Source organism: Pseudophryne corroboree, chromosome 9 (assembly GCF_028390025.1).
Source record: "Pseudophryne corroboree isolate aPseCor3 chromosome 9, aPseCor3.hap2, whole genome shotgun sequence".
NCBI lineage: Eukaryota > Metazoa > Chordata > Amphibia > Anura > Myobatrachidae > Pseudophryne > Pseudophryne corroboree.
Window position 1 is genome coordinate 453,915,091 of NC_086452.1, and position 15,505 is coordinate 453,930,595.

A 15,505-nucleotide genomic window follows, 5' to 3' on the forward strand; every position below is an offset into this window, starting at 1 on the left:
GAAACTTCCAGGGGGTATGGACGAACCTGGAAAAGTCTCTTCACATAAACATTCTGGTACTAAGAGCAATCTAAAATGCTCTAAGCCAGGCGGAACCACTCCTGCAAGGAAAACCGGTGTTGATTCAGTCGGACAACATCACGGCGGTCGCCCATGTAAACAGACAGGGCGGCACAAGAAGCAGGAGTGCAATGGCAGAAGCTGCCAAGATTCTTCGCTGGGCGGAGAATCACGTAATAGCACTGTCAGCAGTGTTCTTCCCGGGCGTGGACAACTGGGAAGCAGACTTCCTCAGCAGACACGATATTCACCCGGGAGAGGGGGGTCTTCATCCAGAAGTCTTCCACATGCTAATAAACTGTTGGGAAAGACCAATGGTAGACATGATGGCGTCTCGCCTCAACAAGAAACTGGACAAGTATTGCGCCAGGTCAAGAGATCCACAGGCAATAGCTGTGGACGCACTGGTAACACCTTGGGTGTACAAATCAGTATATGTGTTTCCTCCTCTGCCTCTCATACCAAAGGTATTGAAGATTATACGGTGAGGAGGAGTAAGAACAATACTAGTGGCTCCGGATTGGCCAAGAAGGACTTGGTACCCGGAACTTCAAGAGTTGGTCACGGACGACCCGTGCCCTCTACTTCTGAGAAGGGACCTGCTACAACAGGGTCCCTGTCTCTTTCAAGACTTACCGCGGCTGCGTTTGACGGCATGGCGGTTGAACGCCAGATCCTAAAAGGGAAAGGCATTCCAGAAGAAGTCATTCCTACCTTGATTAAGGCAAGGAAGGAAGTCACCGCGAAACATTATCACCGCATTTGGCGAAAATATGTCGCGTGGTGCGAGGATCGGAGTGTTCCGACGGAGGAATTTCAACTGGGTCGTTTCCTACATTTCCTACAATCAGGATTGTCTATGGGTCTCAAATTGAGATCTATTAAGGTTCAAATTTCGGCCCTGTCAATATTCTTCCAAAAAGAATTGGCCTCAGTTCCTGAGGTACAGACTTTTGTTAAAGGAGTACTGCATATACAGCCTCCTGTGGTGCCTCCGGTGGCACCGTGGGATCTAAATGTAGTTTTAGATTTCCTCAAATCCCATTGGTTTGAACCATTGAAAAAGGTGGATTTTAAATATCTCACATGGAAAGTGACTATGTTACTGGCCCTGGCTTCCGCCAGGAGAGTATCTGAATTGGCGGCTTTATCTTATAAAAGCCCTTATCTAATCTTCCATTCGGATAGGGCAGAACTGAGGACTCGTCCGCATTTTCTCCCTAAGGTGGTATCAGCGTTTCACCTGAACCAACCTATTGTGGTGCCTGCGGCCACTGGCGACTTGGAGGACTCCAAGTTGTTGGACGTTGTCAGAGCCTTAAAAATATACATTTCAAGGACGGCTGAAGTCAGAAAATCTGACTCGCTGTTGATACTATATGCACCCAACAAGTTGGGTGCCCCTGCTTCTAAGCAGACGATTGCTCGTTGGATTTGTAACACAATTCAACTTGCTCATTCTGTGGCAGGCCTGCCACAGCCTAAATCTGTTAAGGCCCATTCCACAAGGAAGGTGGGCTCATCTTGGGCGGCTGCCCGAGGGGTCTCGGCATTACAATTCTGCCGAGCAGCTACGTGGTCGGGGGAAAACACGTTTGTAAAATTCTACAAATTTGATACCCTGGCAAAAGAGGACTTGGAATTCTCTCATTCGGTGCTGCAGAGTCATCCGCACTCTCCCGCCCGTTTGGGAGCTTTGGTATAATCCCCATGGTCCTTTCAGGAACCCCAGCATCCACTTAGGACGATAGAGAAAATAAGAATTTACTTACCGATAATTCTATTTCTCGGAGTCCGTAGTGGATGCTGGGCGCCCATCCCAAGTGCGGATTATCTGCAATACTGTACATAGTTATTGTTAACAAATTCGGGTTATATTGTTAAGGAGCCATCTTTAAGAGGCTCTTTCTGTTATCATACTGTTAACTGGGTTTAGATCACAAGTTGTACGGTGTGATTGGTGTGGCTGGTATGAGTCTTACCCGGGATTCAAATTGCCTCCCTTATTGTGTACGCTCGTCCGGGCACAGTACCTAACTGGAGTCTGGAGGAGGGTCATAGGGGGAGGAGCCAGTGCACACCACCTGATCTGGTAAAAGCTTTACTTTTTTGTGCCCTGTCTCCTGCGGAGCCGCTATTCCCCATGGTCCTTTCAGGAACCCCAGCATCCACTACGGACTCCGAGAAATAGAATTATCGGTAAGTAAATTCTTATTTTCTCTCATACGCCGAGAAAGCATACTGGTAAGTTACCTGACTTCTGAAGAAAACATTAAATAAGAATGTGTGCATCTATGACGAGATAGGGAATATAGAGTGTAAGCTCCGGGTACTAAATAAATATTGTTAATAGTAATATTCCGTTTATTTTGAGGGGGAAAAAATTCTAATTTTGATTTTGTTTTTTTAAGCTTATTGGACAGTTACAAAAATGTTTGCGTCCATTCCGGTTCCAACTTCTGTTTAGAAAAATCTGATTCATTAGAAATAAAAAAAAATTCTTTAAAGAACTGTTGGGTAGTCGGGAGACAAATTGAAGTGCACTTAAATTGCTTTAATGCGGCCTCCCTCAGCAGTCAAGCTGGACTCCGATGGGTTAGGTCACATAATAGCCCCTATTTACCAGCAGGGAGTCTCCAGGAACTGGTTTTGAGGATTGTATATAAAAGGTGGGGGGCACAGGTTTCTAAATTCAGTGCAGGTCACAAGCCTGAGGGTCACCACGCATCACTAGTCTAAACAAAGGAGAAGCCTGGGTCCTTTCAGGTCACACATGGAATGGCTTTCACAGGCCGTCAGAGGGCTTCTTCCAGCAACCTTTAACCTCATCCCTCACTCAGGAAACTAGTTAATTGCTACGATTCCCACCGTCCTGCAGTGACAAGGTAGCAATGGTAACCAAGACATGGCATTCCGAAACCCCCAACCGCAGAACCACCCTCCCATCAAAATGATGGGGTCACTGGCACCACAGACAAAGATCCAGCAACAGGGACAATCCTCCTGAAGTGCACGTGTCTACATGCAGCGGGGGCAGCCATATTGTGGACTGGGCCAGTGACATCACTGAGGTAAAAAGTGCCTCGTGCCTCAGAGATGTTTTGACATTTGTAGAGTTATTGGCAACAGGTAAACTTAAAACGGTGGGTTTCATAGGCCCAAGACTGCAAACGACCAACATTTCCCCACAAGGCTTGCTTTTTGCATAGGAAAATTCATATAATATATGTGTGTGTGTATGTATATGTATATGTATGTATATATATATATATATATATATATATATATACACACACACACACACACACACACACATACATACAGTACTGTGGACAGGTTTTAGGCAGGTGTGGAAAAACTGCTGCAAGGTAAGAATGTTTTCAAAAATAGAAGCGTTTATTTATATCAATTAACAAAATGCTAAGTGAATGAACAGAAGCGAAATCTTATTCAAATTAATGGGGTCGATTCAATTGAACGTAAATTGAACAGCGCCGTGAATATTAGGTCCTGGCACTATTCAATTCAGCGGACTGCTTTGTCGGAGTATGCCCGAACTCGAGCCTTTGCGTTGTGCTAGGGCACAAAACAGCATTGCGCACCAGAGGGGTGCGAGCAGAAATCCACTAGTCGGACTAAACAGAGCGCTGAATTGAATAGCGGTGGGACCGCCTCCCCGACACTATTCAATTTGCGTTCATTCAATCAAGCCCAAAATTGCCTTCAATACAGCATCAATTTTTCTAGGTACACTTGCACACAGTTTTTGAAGGAACTCGGCATGAAGGCTGTTCTAAACATCTTTGAGAACTAAAGCCCCGTACACATGGGGGAGATGTGTGTTGAGCGATCTACAGAACACAGACCGCTCAGCACACATCTCTCACCCCTGCTCGGCGAGGGGGGGGGGCTGCTCATTTTACTTGCACAAAGTCAGGGATTTTATAGAATAATAGTCAGGTGTATGATTAAACAATCATACCAAACAGGTGATAATGATCATCATTTTTATATGTAGGTTGAAAGTCATTAATCGAAACAGAAACAGCTGTGTAGAAGGCTTAAAACTGGGTGAGGAACAGCCAAACTTGTGGAAGGCCGTTTCACGTCAAAGGTCATATACCATGGCAAGACTGAGCACTTAAACAAGACACACCGTTATACCCCTTTCAAGACTGACAACAGCCGGGTCGCACTCGGGAATGCGTACACGGGTGCTTCCCAGGTGCGACCCGGCTTGAGACCCCTTCAGACTTGCGGTCCGACCCGGCACATTGCCGGGTTGGTGACAGCCCCGCTAACGTTACCGGAGGCTGTGCTTGGAGATAATCATCTCCAAGCACTGCCTCCTCCTATGCAGAGAACGGGTGCCGGGTCGCCTTGACCCAGCATACCCGTTCACACTGCGCCGCATCCCGGATTCAACCCTGGTCGAGACCCGGGATATTGTTCTTGTACCCTTTCACACTGAGCAATTTCCCGAGTTGATGCAAGTTCATGTGCAATAACCCGGGAAATTATTGTCAGTCTGAAAGGGGTACAATACTACATCAGCAAGGTCTCTCCCAGGTCAAGAGTTCAAAGCAGACTGGGGTTACAAGATGTGCTGTTCAAGCTCTTATGAAGAAATGGGCAATGTTGAGGACCGTAGATGCAGTGGGTGGTCAAGGAAACTGGTTCCGGTATGAATGGTCGACCATGTTATGGTCGACAGTCATTAGGTCGACCACTATTGGTCGACATTGACATGGTCGACATGGACATATGGTCGACACATGAAAATGGTCGACACATGAAAGGTCGACATATGAAAAGGTCGACATATGAAAAGGTCGACATATGAAAAGGTCGACATGAGTTTTTTTAACTTTTTTGTGTCGTTTTTTGCGTAAAGTGACTGGGAACCCCAATTAGTGCACCGCGTCCCCTCGCTTCGCTCGCCATGCTTCGGGCATGGTGCCTTCGCTCCGCTACCGCTTCGCTCGGCACACTTTACCGTTCCAATCGTAGTCCATGTGGATCGTAAAGTATGGAAAAGTTCCCCAAAAGGAAAAAAGTTAAAAAACTCATGTCGACCTTTTCATGTGTCGACCATGTGTCCACGTCGACCATGTCAATGTCGACCAATAGTGGTCGACCTAATGACTGTCGACCATAACATGGTCGACCATGTGAACGGATACCAAGGAAACTTCACATAATGTTTACTTCCCTACGGAATCAGAAGACATCTAACAGTGCTATCAGCTCAGAACTGGCAGAAACCAGTGGGACCCAGGAACACCCATCTACTGTTCAGAGAAGTCTGGCCAGAAGTAGTCTTCATGGAAGAATTGCAACCAAAAAGCCAAACCGTTAACGTGAAAACAAGGCCAAGTAACTCAACCATGCACGAAAACATAGGAACCGGGGTGCAGGAAAATGGCAGCAGATGATCTGGACCGAAGAGTCAAAATGTAAAATATCTGGCTGTAACAGAAGACAGTTTGTTGGCCAAAGGGCTGGAGAGCGGTAATAATGAGTGTCTGCAGTGAACAGTGAAGCATGGTGGAGGTTCCTCGCAAGTTTGGGGCTGTGTTTGGGCAAAAGTAGTTGGGTATTTGGTCAGGATTAATGGTGTCCTCAATGCTGAGAAATACAGGCAGATACTTATCCATCATACAATACCATCAGGGAGGCGTCTTATCGACACCAAATTTATTCTTCAGCAGGACAACCCCCAGACATACATCCAATGTCATTTACAACTATATTCAGTGTAAAGAAGAACAAGGAGTACTGGAAGTGATGATATGGGCCCCACAGAGCCCTGATCTCAACATCAAGTCTGTCTGGGATTACATGAAGGGATAGAAGGATATGAGCAAACCGACATCCACAGAATATCTGTGGCTAAGGGGGGTACACATGGAGAGATCAGTGCTTAAATTCTAAGCAATCTGTCTAGATTGCTTAGAAATTAAGCACGGCTCTCTCCGTGCGTAGGGTGCCAGTGACAGCTATGCGCGGTCCCGTGCGTCGCTATTGACGGCTCTAGATTTGGCATACACACAGCCAAATCTAGCGAGATCGCTCATTTCACCGCTGAGTGGGGGGGGGGGGGGATGAGTGCTGAGCGGTCTGTGCACATCTCCTCTGTGTATAGGGGGCTTTAGTTCTCAAAGGGGTAGATTCAATTCAGTGACAGTTGAGACAGATGAATAGCGCCGGGAGTTAGCTCCCGGCGCTATTCAATTCAGCTCAAGTTAAGTCGGCGAAGGCCCGTTCTCGCAGACTTAGGTTGAATTGTCGGGAGAACGGGCATTCTCCGACTTAACTCCCCGCCGCGATGCTGATTCCCGACATAATCAGCCTGGCGCAGGCCGCACGGAAGCACTTTTGTCGGATTTCTTCTCTCATCCCCCGGGGGTGAGAGAAGAATTCCCGACAATTGGTGTCATTTGACGCCGTATTGAATAGTGCCGGGAGCTAACTCCCGGCGCTATTCAACTGTCGCTGAATTGAATCGACCCCAAAGATGTTTAGAACAGCCTCCCTGCAGAGTTCCTTCAAAAACTGTGTGCAAGTGTACCTAGAAAAATTGATGCTGTATTGAAGGAAAAGAATGGTCACACCAAATATTAATTTGAGTTAGCTTTATCTGCATTTTGTTAATGGGTCAGAATAAAACACTTCTATTTTTGAAAGCATCCTTACTGTGCAGCATTATTTTCAAATTCCACACCTGCCTAAAACGTTTGCACAGTATACAGTGTATACATCGTACCAAGCACTGAGTAATCTATTTTTACATTTCCTTCTTTGGTGGCTCGCAATGCTATATTTATATTCCTCTACCCCCATGCACAGAGACAGCACAAAAATACTGGTTACAGAAAACTATATCAACATGCATGAGAATTGTACGCACGCGGGGTTATACCGTAGATTCCCATTTCATGGAAACGCATACACAGTATATATTGCAGCGGCGCCCCGGACTCCGTATAATGACTCAGAAACAATTTAAGTCTATAGATGTCTGGGATGTTAAGCAGCCTCTCACCTCACACTCGGCTGAGCGATGATGTGTGCAAGATATTAACTATTCATAGCTGTATTCAATAAGATTTTCCCCACAGGCCCAAACACAGAATCCACTTGCTGGAACAGGGCTTAATGGGATTGGAAAGGGGCCCTCGCCAGTCGCCAGGGGAGGGGCTGGGACTGAATATGTTAAATATTATATAGGCTAATGCAATAATAGGCCTCTAGCACCATTTCTTATTTCCAAAGGTTCCCTTTTCTTACGGTTCATTCTCACCGCTAACTGCCTATAAGGGCTGCTATTGCACTGTGGGGGTAATTCAGACCTGATTGCAGCAGCGAATTTGTTAGCAGTTGGGCAAAACCATAAGGGTCATTCCGAGTTGATCGTAGCTGTGCTAAATTTAGCACAGCTACGATCATTCACACTGACATGTGGGGGGACGCCCAGCATCCGCCCCTCATGTCAGTCCCCCCCCCCCCCCCCCCCCCCCGTAGAAGTGCAAAGGCATCGCACAGCAGCGATGACTTTGCACTTCAAGAGTAGCTCCCGACCAGCGCAGCGGACCGCCCCCCCCCCCCCATCGGTCTGGACATGCCTGCGTTGGGCGGATCGAGCCCCCTAAATGGCGGCTTGACGTCGCCGTCCAACCCCCTCCCGCCCAGTGACCGCCTCTGCCTCAGAGGCGATCGCTAGGCAACGACGGCTGCCATGCGCCAGCGCACTGTGGCGCCGGCGCATGAGCAGTTCCGACCCGATCTCTGCGAGAAACTGCAGCGAGCGATCGGGTCAGAATGACCGCCCATGTGCGCTGCAGGTGGGGCAGGTGTAACATGTGCAGAGAGTTAGATTTGGGTGGGGTATATTGTTACTGTGCAGGGTAAATAGTGGCGGCTTTATTTTTACACTGCAATAAAAGATTTCAGTTTGAACGCACCCCACCCAAATCTAACTCTCTCTGCACATGTTACATCTGCCCCACCTGCACTGCACATGGGGGGGTAATTCCAAGTTGATCGCAGCAGGAATTTTGTTAGCTGTTGGGCAAAACTATGTGCACTGCAGGGGGGGGGGGCAGATGTAACATGTGCAGAGAGAGTTAGATTTGGGTGTGGTGAGTTCAATCTGCAATCTAATTTGCAGTGTAAAAATAAAGCAGTCAGTATTTACCCTGCACAGAAACAATATAACCCACCCAAATCTAACTCTCTCTGCACATGTTACATCTGCCTCCACCTGCAGTGCACATGGTTTTGCCCAACTGCTAACAAATTTGCTGCTGCGATCAACTCTGAATAAGGCCCTGTATTTGGTCTTTGCTATCTTCTTCCCATGGAGATTTTAAAAACTATAGAAACATAATTTAATATAGGTGCAAACCTAGATAAATGAAACATATCGACAACAGTGTAGCGCCACCTAGTGGTTACAATACCGCGAACAATAGTAGGCCAGAATAATCTCTCCCAGACCAGGGGATACCTTGTTTTAATAACCAAGAACCGACCTATAAAACTTTGCTTTTGCACCTAATTATATTAATATTAACATACAGAATGAGCAAACGCTATTAGCTTTAAGGATCTGTAGCACTTCTCAACGGTAGCCTAACAATCTTATTTATGCAGGTAAAGTATAAATCAGCCTTCCAAGATGTTCTGCAGCTTCCATACAGACTGTAGAACCAGATGCTGGGGAAAGCGGACAGCATTGCTCAACAGTTAACACAGACCGATTTATTCTCCTAAATATCATGTTTTTATCATTTAAAAAGCAAAAATTAGCCATTTTGACCCGAGAAGAAATTAGAAGTCTATAAAGAATTTAGTTGCCTTGGAAACGCACAAAAAAAGTTTAACAATGGAAGTTTAACCCAACATGTTCCAGGTACACGGTTTAATCACCAAAGAGGAGAACAATATAACGTTACAGTGCAACAGTATACTAGCAACCCTTTCACACTAGGGGTGAGAGAGGTTCCTGGAGGTCAGACGCTAGCCTGCATTTCATAGGACGAATGTGCCACCACGAGAATGACTGGGGATTAGGATACCCCAAATGACAAACCAGAAGGTACCAACGTTTGGGTGGGGCCTTCTTCAGGGGTGCATCCAATATTTCTGCAGCGCACAAGAAATAGCCAGTGCGTATACACTGTCCCATATTTACCCAAACCATCTGTAATAGCCACGCAGCCCTCCTCACGCTTGCCGCCTGTCACTGCAGAGGCCACTTGTCACTCATGGCTAGGTAAATAGCCCTGAGACAGATCTACGCCAGGCGTGTCCCTGGTCACTCAGCCCTGCTGACTCTTGCAGCCGGCTCACAGCAGCAGTCCCCGGGAATGTATCTTCTGGCACTGCAGGGAACAAAACGGCTTTATTCACAATCTACCCAAACAAGTCTACCAGGTCATTCCAATCCCAGACAATAGCAGTGACGTTCCGCCCCGCCAGCAGCAGAGAGCTGGCCGTGCCAAACTCCTCACGCTCGTCCTGGACCACAGTCACAGCTAAAAAGGCGTTCACCTGGAAAACGTTCCGATATTAAACACACCGCTCGCACAGGTATGAGCTGGCTACGGCTTAACTGCACTAGACAAAGAGCGCCCTCTTCTTATTTATCAAATAGTACTCGGCTATCTTTTGGGATAAATCCATGGGACAAATAAAAACACTTATCTTCTCTATCCGGTCCACCTTAATACAAATTTTAGAAGCCAGCAAAACAAATCTAGGAGCCAAATGGGAATTTTAGAGAGCCATGGGAAGCAAAAACCTATGTATGTACCTCCCTGCTTGGGGCAGCACGGATGGTGTAGTGGTTAGCATTACTGCGTCACAGCACTGAGGTCATGGGTTCCATTCCCACCATGGCCCTAACTGTGTGGAGTTTGTATATTCTCCCCGTACTTGAGTGGGTTTCCTCCGGGTACTCCGGTTTCCTCCCACAATCCAAAACTATACTGGTAGGTATATTGGCTCCCAACAAAATTAACCCTAGCGTGAATGTGTCTGTGTGTACATGTGATAGGGAATGAAGAGTGTAAGCTCCACTGGGGCAGGGACTGATGTTAATGGCCAAATATTCTCTGTGAAGCGCTGCGTAATATGTGTGCGCTATATAAATAACTGGTAATAATAATAATGTCCGTCCTTGTTTTATATAGCACCAACACATACTGCAGCCATGTATAATCTTGGGGAATAATGACAATTATACAGAAAGTGAGAGCACCTACTCAAGAGCTTACAATCTAACAAATGAAGGTCTTATATCCTGGACTAAAACAGAGATGTTTAGCAGAGTATTAAGTACTTGAGAGCAATGTTACTGTCCGGAGATAGAGCAGCTGCATTATACTGTATGCTACCATTCTGCACCCCCTATAGAGAACCTGTAAGTGAATGTCAGCATCATCACACCCAACAGGGCACATACGCAGTATAAGGTCACACCACTTGAAAAGCGGAGATCAGTGCCCCGGACGGACGGACGGACAGCCTGACCACCTCTGTGTTTCCTGAACGGAAAATGCAAACAGAAGCAAAATTAACCCTCAGTTCAAAGCTGGCTGCAACGGAGTATGCCATGGGTAATGCATCATAATGTATGCTAAAATGACATGTATATTATATATAGAGCCCAGCCTCTCAGGGCCACATCTTCTCAGACCACTAGCTTTTTGCACTGGAAATCTTAAACTCTGCATTATTGCCCGACACCCCTGCCCCCTATAACTTAAGATATCTGGCATATACGAGAAATTTCACTGGGAGTAAAAGTAGAACGAGCCAAACTTTCTGGCCGGAGCAAACTCCAGATGCCGTGGATGTACCAGTTATGTTGAGAACATGGGACACTAAGGGGTCTATTTACTAAGCCTTGGACAGAAATAAAGTTAGGAGCTAATTGGCTGATACTCTATCACCGTGCAAATTTATCACTCTGCAAGGCTTGATAAATCTGGGCCAAAGTAGCAGCCAACCAGCTCCGTACTGTCATTTTTCAAACACAGCCTGTAACATGGCAGTTAGGAGCTGATTGGCTGATACTTTATCTCCATTCAAGGCTTAGTACATAGACCCCAAAATGTATAAAAACAGGTAACAGTCTGCCCAGTATACGTCTACTGACTTTGTGCTTCATCAGGCCTGCACCCTGTGGGCACCAAGGTGTGCCAACAGCCACGATATGCTATGTATATAGTGAGGTGGACGAGTACACGCACTTAGATGCCATGTAGGTTGGTCATGGGGTTAGTTTGGATAATTAAGAGATTTAGGGGAAGATTTACTATCAGTTATCCATTAAACCAGACTTGTGCCCACTTGCAGTTGGGTGAAATGTTATATACCATTGACCATTCTCCATAATCTGCCAGTCTTATTGATGTTTGGAAGCAAACGCACGTCCCCTAAACTGGTGTAAACCTTATACAATTATTAAATCCCTCACTTCCGCTATTCCAAGTGCCATCTAGCCAAAGTGCCTAAATGAGCGACCGGTAAGCAAGTTTTGGGATTATATTGATCCCAATGGGTGCACATCTTCCAGGTTCCTTAGTAGATTCTGCTGGCTTCTCAACCAGCCTACCCAGCTCATGAATTCTGCATTATTTCCCCCGTGCCTTTAGGCTAACCTGGATATTAATGACTGAACACAAAGCAAAATCTATCCACGTTTAACAGTGAAAATGGCCAATCGACCCCTAGAAGCACAGAATGTTCTATAACTCCTAGAGCACCACGTACAAAGCAATTCTCAATAACTTCAGCAGGTTCCACACAACCCCCCCATCATTCAATACTCCTATAGCAGCACACCCCCTCCCAAGCAACGTCAGGTTAGAGGGCACCAAGATCGGCCAGTTGGACCCAGCAGCTGTGACCGCTCTAAACATGTTTTTTTGGAACCTTCTTCTGAAGACATATGGAAATATCTGCATAAATGGGGGGGTTGGGGGCTACTGCCAATTATTGTATCTCCATTACCAACCATAGTTTGACGAAAGAGCTACCCCCACCTCCACACACGTTACCTTGCCACATAGCCATTGCTGCATATTATTTACGATGTACAAACGTTTTATAGCGCAGAGAGATTCAGGGGCACTGCAAGCGCTCACAATGTTACATATCAGCAATCATTCAGTAATTCACTGTAATAGATCCACCCCAATATTGAATATCTGTTCAAATGGCCTAAAATAGCCACTAGGTAATAGCAGGTATTATTACGCAGACCCAGTTCTAAAAAAAAAAAAAACCTGCCGCCAGGGTGAAAGCGCCGGGTGAATGCCAGACTTACAACTTTCTTAACTCAATTACTGCATAATACAAAGGAGTATTTGTCCTGCTAAACAACAGTTTAGCAAAATCATCTTCGCACTTCTTGGCAAGGAGCAGGACCGCATTCTGGTAGAGCCACCGGCAGCATATTCTGCAGGGTCATAAAATAAAGAGGAGGAATAAAGACAGGGGGGGGGGAAGCACAATCATTAATGCCACCGATAGGTCACCGCTGCAAATACAGAAATATATCTTCAGATCCGCTCTCACCTAGAGCCCCGTCATTGGAAATTACAGAGAGAAATGCCATAAGATCAAACCTGCCACAGACTGAATCTATCTAACGTTGACTAAAAAAAAAATATATATATTAAATATAATATAATATAATATAATATATATATATATATATATATATATATATATATATATATATACACACACGTTTCTGAAACCTCAGTAAGAACTCCCCAGCTTTCCATATCACTGTAATACCATTTGGAAGCAGCACACAAACTCACCCACATCAATGCCTACCGACGCTGGCAGAGATGGTAAATACAAGCCCCGGGCATGGTAGACGTGGAATAGCAAGGGTTAACGCCTTGTAGTGCCGCCGAATCCCAGATTGTGAAAAGAACATTCCATCTCAGCATCCCCGGCAAAATCTCCTCATCTGTATGTGCAACACTCAAGCAGGTCTTCAGAAAAAGGGGGCAGTTTAATTGCTAGTATTATTTTTAGGGGGCTGGTGCACCTCCGCAGAAGGGGGATGCTCTTGCTGCCGAGCCCTCGGCTGCTAGCGAGAGGTGCCACCTACTGCAGGTGCCCCAACGCCTTGGCATGAGGCTGGCACCGGTGTTTGTGCGTGCAAATCTCCATCCATCCAAGGCAAAGCAGGGAGAGCATCTCTCTCCCACTACGGCGAGCAGTCTCAGGTGAAGAAGCAGCCTCCTATGGCATAGAATTCTTGCAGACTCCGATCTAAACGCAGGCTCCGGGGCTGTGCGACATGATACTAATAGCGTTCCGTGATCCGTAGACTACCTGACTTTGCGTCCAATACAAAAGGCATTCTCTGTGGGGCGAGATCCACACTGCTCATCTCTGCAGTGCTAACGGAGGAAATAAAAAAACTCTCTCTCTATATATATTTCCGCCCCAAAATTAACCTCATACGCTTAACCCTCTCAGTGCCTCGCTGCAATGCACTGCAGGCCCCCTCTGCCAGTAATTAAGGTGTCAACAACGCATCAATTTAAATAAGAAACACAGCCCAGCAGACAATAAGATTCCCGTGTTATACAGTCCACACAGCGAGGCGATTAATGGGATTTCTGCAGCATGAAGCCATAGGGGCGATACTGTTTCACAACTAACCGTACGCGGGCACCGACTTCAGCGTGCCAAACCTCGCTCCTATAGGAACCCACTGGAAACCAGCATTGTATACAGCACGGGAACCACAGCATCTGGCAATAATACAGTCACAGAGCCTTCCCTAAACAGCATCCCAATTACAGATAGGGGCTCTTATTTCCTGGATAAACCAGAAAAAAAAAAATATATATATATATATATATATCAACCAATAAATGATCTAAATAAAAGTGATATCACAGGGAGACCAACGTCAATCCAGCACATGGGAAGAAATGAATAAAATAGCAGATATATCACAGGGCTGATTAATTTCCCCGGATTGTGGTCACTTTTATTACACTGGGCTTTTTTATCCTGTCTGCATCATTGCTGGCTCCCCTGCTCGCTGCAGTCTGTGAGGAAGCATCAGCAACAGAACCACATCCCTGCTCCTGACACCAGCCAGACACAGAGCTGCTACACAAGAGGGAGCGCAGTGCAGCCTCTCCCAGCCCACTAACTGCAGCATGGCACGGGGCTGGGGGGCACAGCAGCACCCCTCCAATGGGCGCCTGGGCCAGCGCCACAGCCTCACTCAGAGGAGATACACTATGAGGACACAGTGACAGTGTGTGTGTGAATATATATATATATATATATACACACACACACACATATACATACATACATACATACATACATACATACAATACCAGAGAGTGTCAGCTCCCACCAGTACAGCTCCTGCCCCCACAGAGCTCAGCAATGCAGGTAGGTGTAGTATTCCCAGCAGCAGAGCACGTTGGGGAGGCTGCACTCGGTCAGTAGTAGTCTGTACAGTGCTGGGAGCCCCAGTAGCAGTGGCTGCATCACACATTCCTCCCTGGGTGACATGCCCAGCGCAGACTGCAAGCTCCTGTGCCCAGTACGTGCCTCCCCAGTCACCAGCACACGTCCTGCAGCTGCCGGATTCCCAGAAGCAGCTCCCCAGCCGGACCCCATAGCCCGGCACACGGGGCTGCTGCTGCACACAGCCCCCGGATCACGCTCGTTGGCAGCAGCAGTCTGCGGGTGTCCGCGGGCACGGCGGCCGGAGGAAGGGGAGCATATAGGGTAGTACTCACCCGTTGCTGCTGCCGCCGCTGCCATGGCCGCCCGCTCCCCGCTGCACTGTAGCCGCAGCTCAGCATGAATGGGATGGGACGGAATGCAGCGCAGGGATCCGATGGAACTCCAGCCTCGCTCTCACTTCCCAGGGAGCTGCCGCACCGCGGCCGGCCGCCAGGGGGCGCGCACGGGAGGCGGGGAGGGGCCAGCGCAGGGGGCGTGGCCACACACAGATTCCATTCATTCACCCTCTCATCACCGGAGACTACTATACATGACACACAGTGCTACTATACTATATATACTGTGTACTGTCACATCATATACAGTGTGTACTGTCACATCATATACCGTGTGTGTACTGTCACATCATATACAGTGTGTACTGTCACATCATATACAGTGTGTGTTCTGTCACTTCATATAGTGTGTACTGTCACATCATATACAGTGTGTGTTCTGTCACTTCATATAGTGTGTACTGTCACATCATATACAGTGTGTGTTCTGTCACTTCATATACAGTGTGTGTGTACGGTCACATTATATACAGTGTGTGTTCTGTCACATCATATACAGTGTGTGTACTGTCACATTATATAGAGTGTGTGTTCTGTCACTTCATATACAGTGTGTACTGTCACATTATATACCGTGT

General features: G+C 46.8%; 1 protein-coding gene across 5 annotated transcripts in view; it reads right to left on the reverse strand.

Annotated features, from left to right (window-relative positions):
* The window catches only part of PLXNA1 (plexin A1), a 293,840-nt gene extending 278,781 nt beyond the window's left edge, over window positions 1-15,059 (reverse strand). For 3 of the 5 annotated variants that reach the window (XM_063941209.1, XM_063941212.1, XM_063941211.1), the window contains exon 1: window positions 14,865-15,059. The gene's annotated coding sequence lies outside the window, so the exon portion shown is untranslated. Of the gene's footprint in view, window positions 1-12,899; window positions 13,758-14,864 lie in introns of those variants that run through there. The other 2 variants (XM_063941213.1, XM_063941210.1) reach the window with 2 other exon arrangements.
* Between the last annotated feature and the right edge of the window lie 446 nt (window positions 15,060-15,505).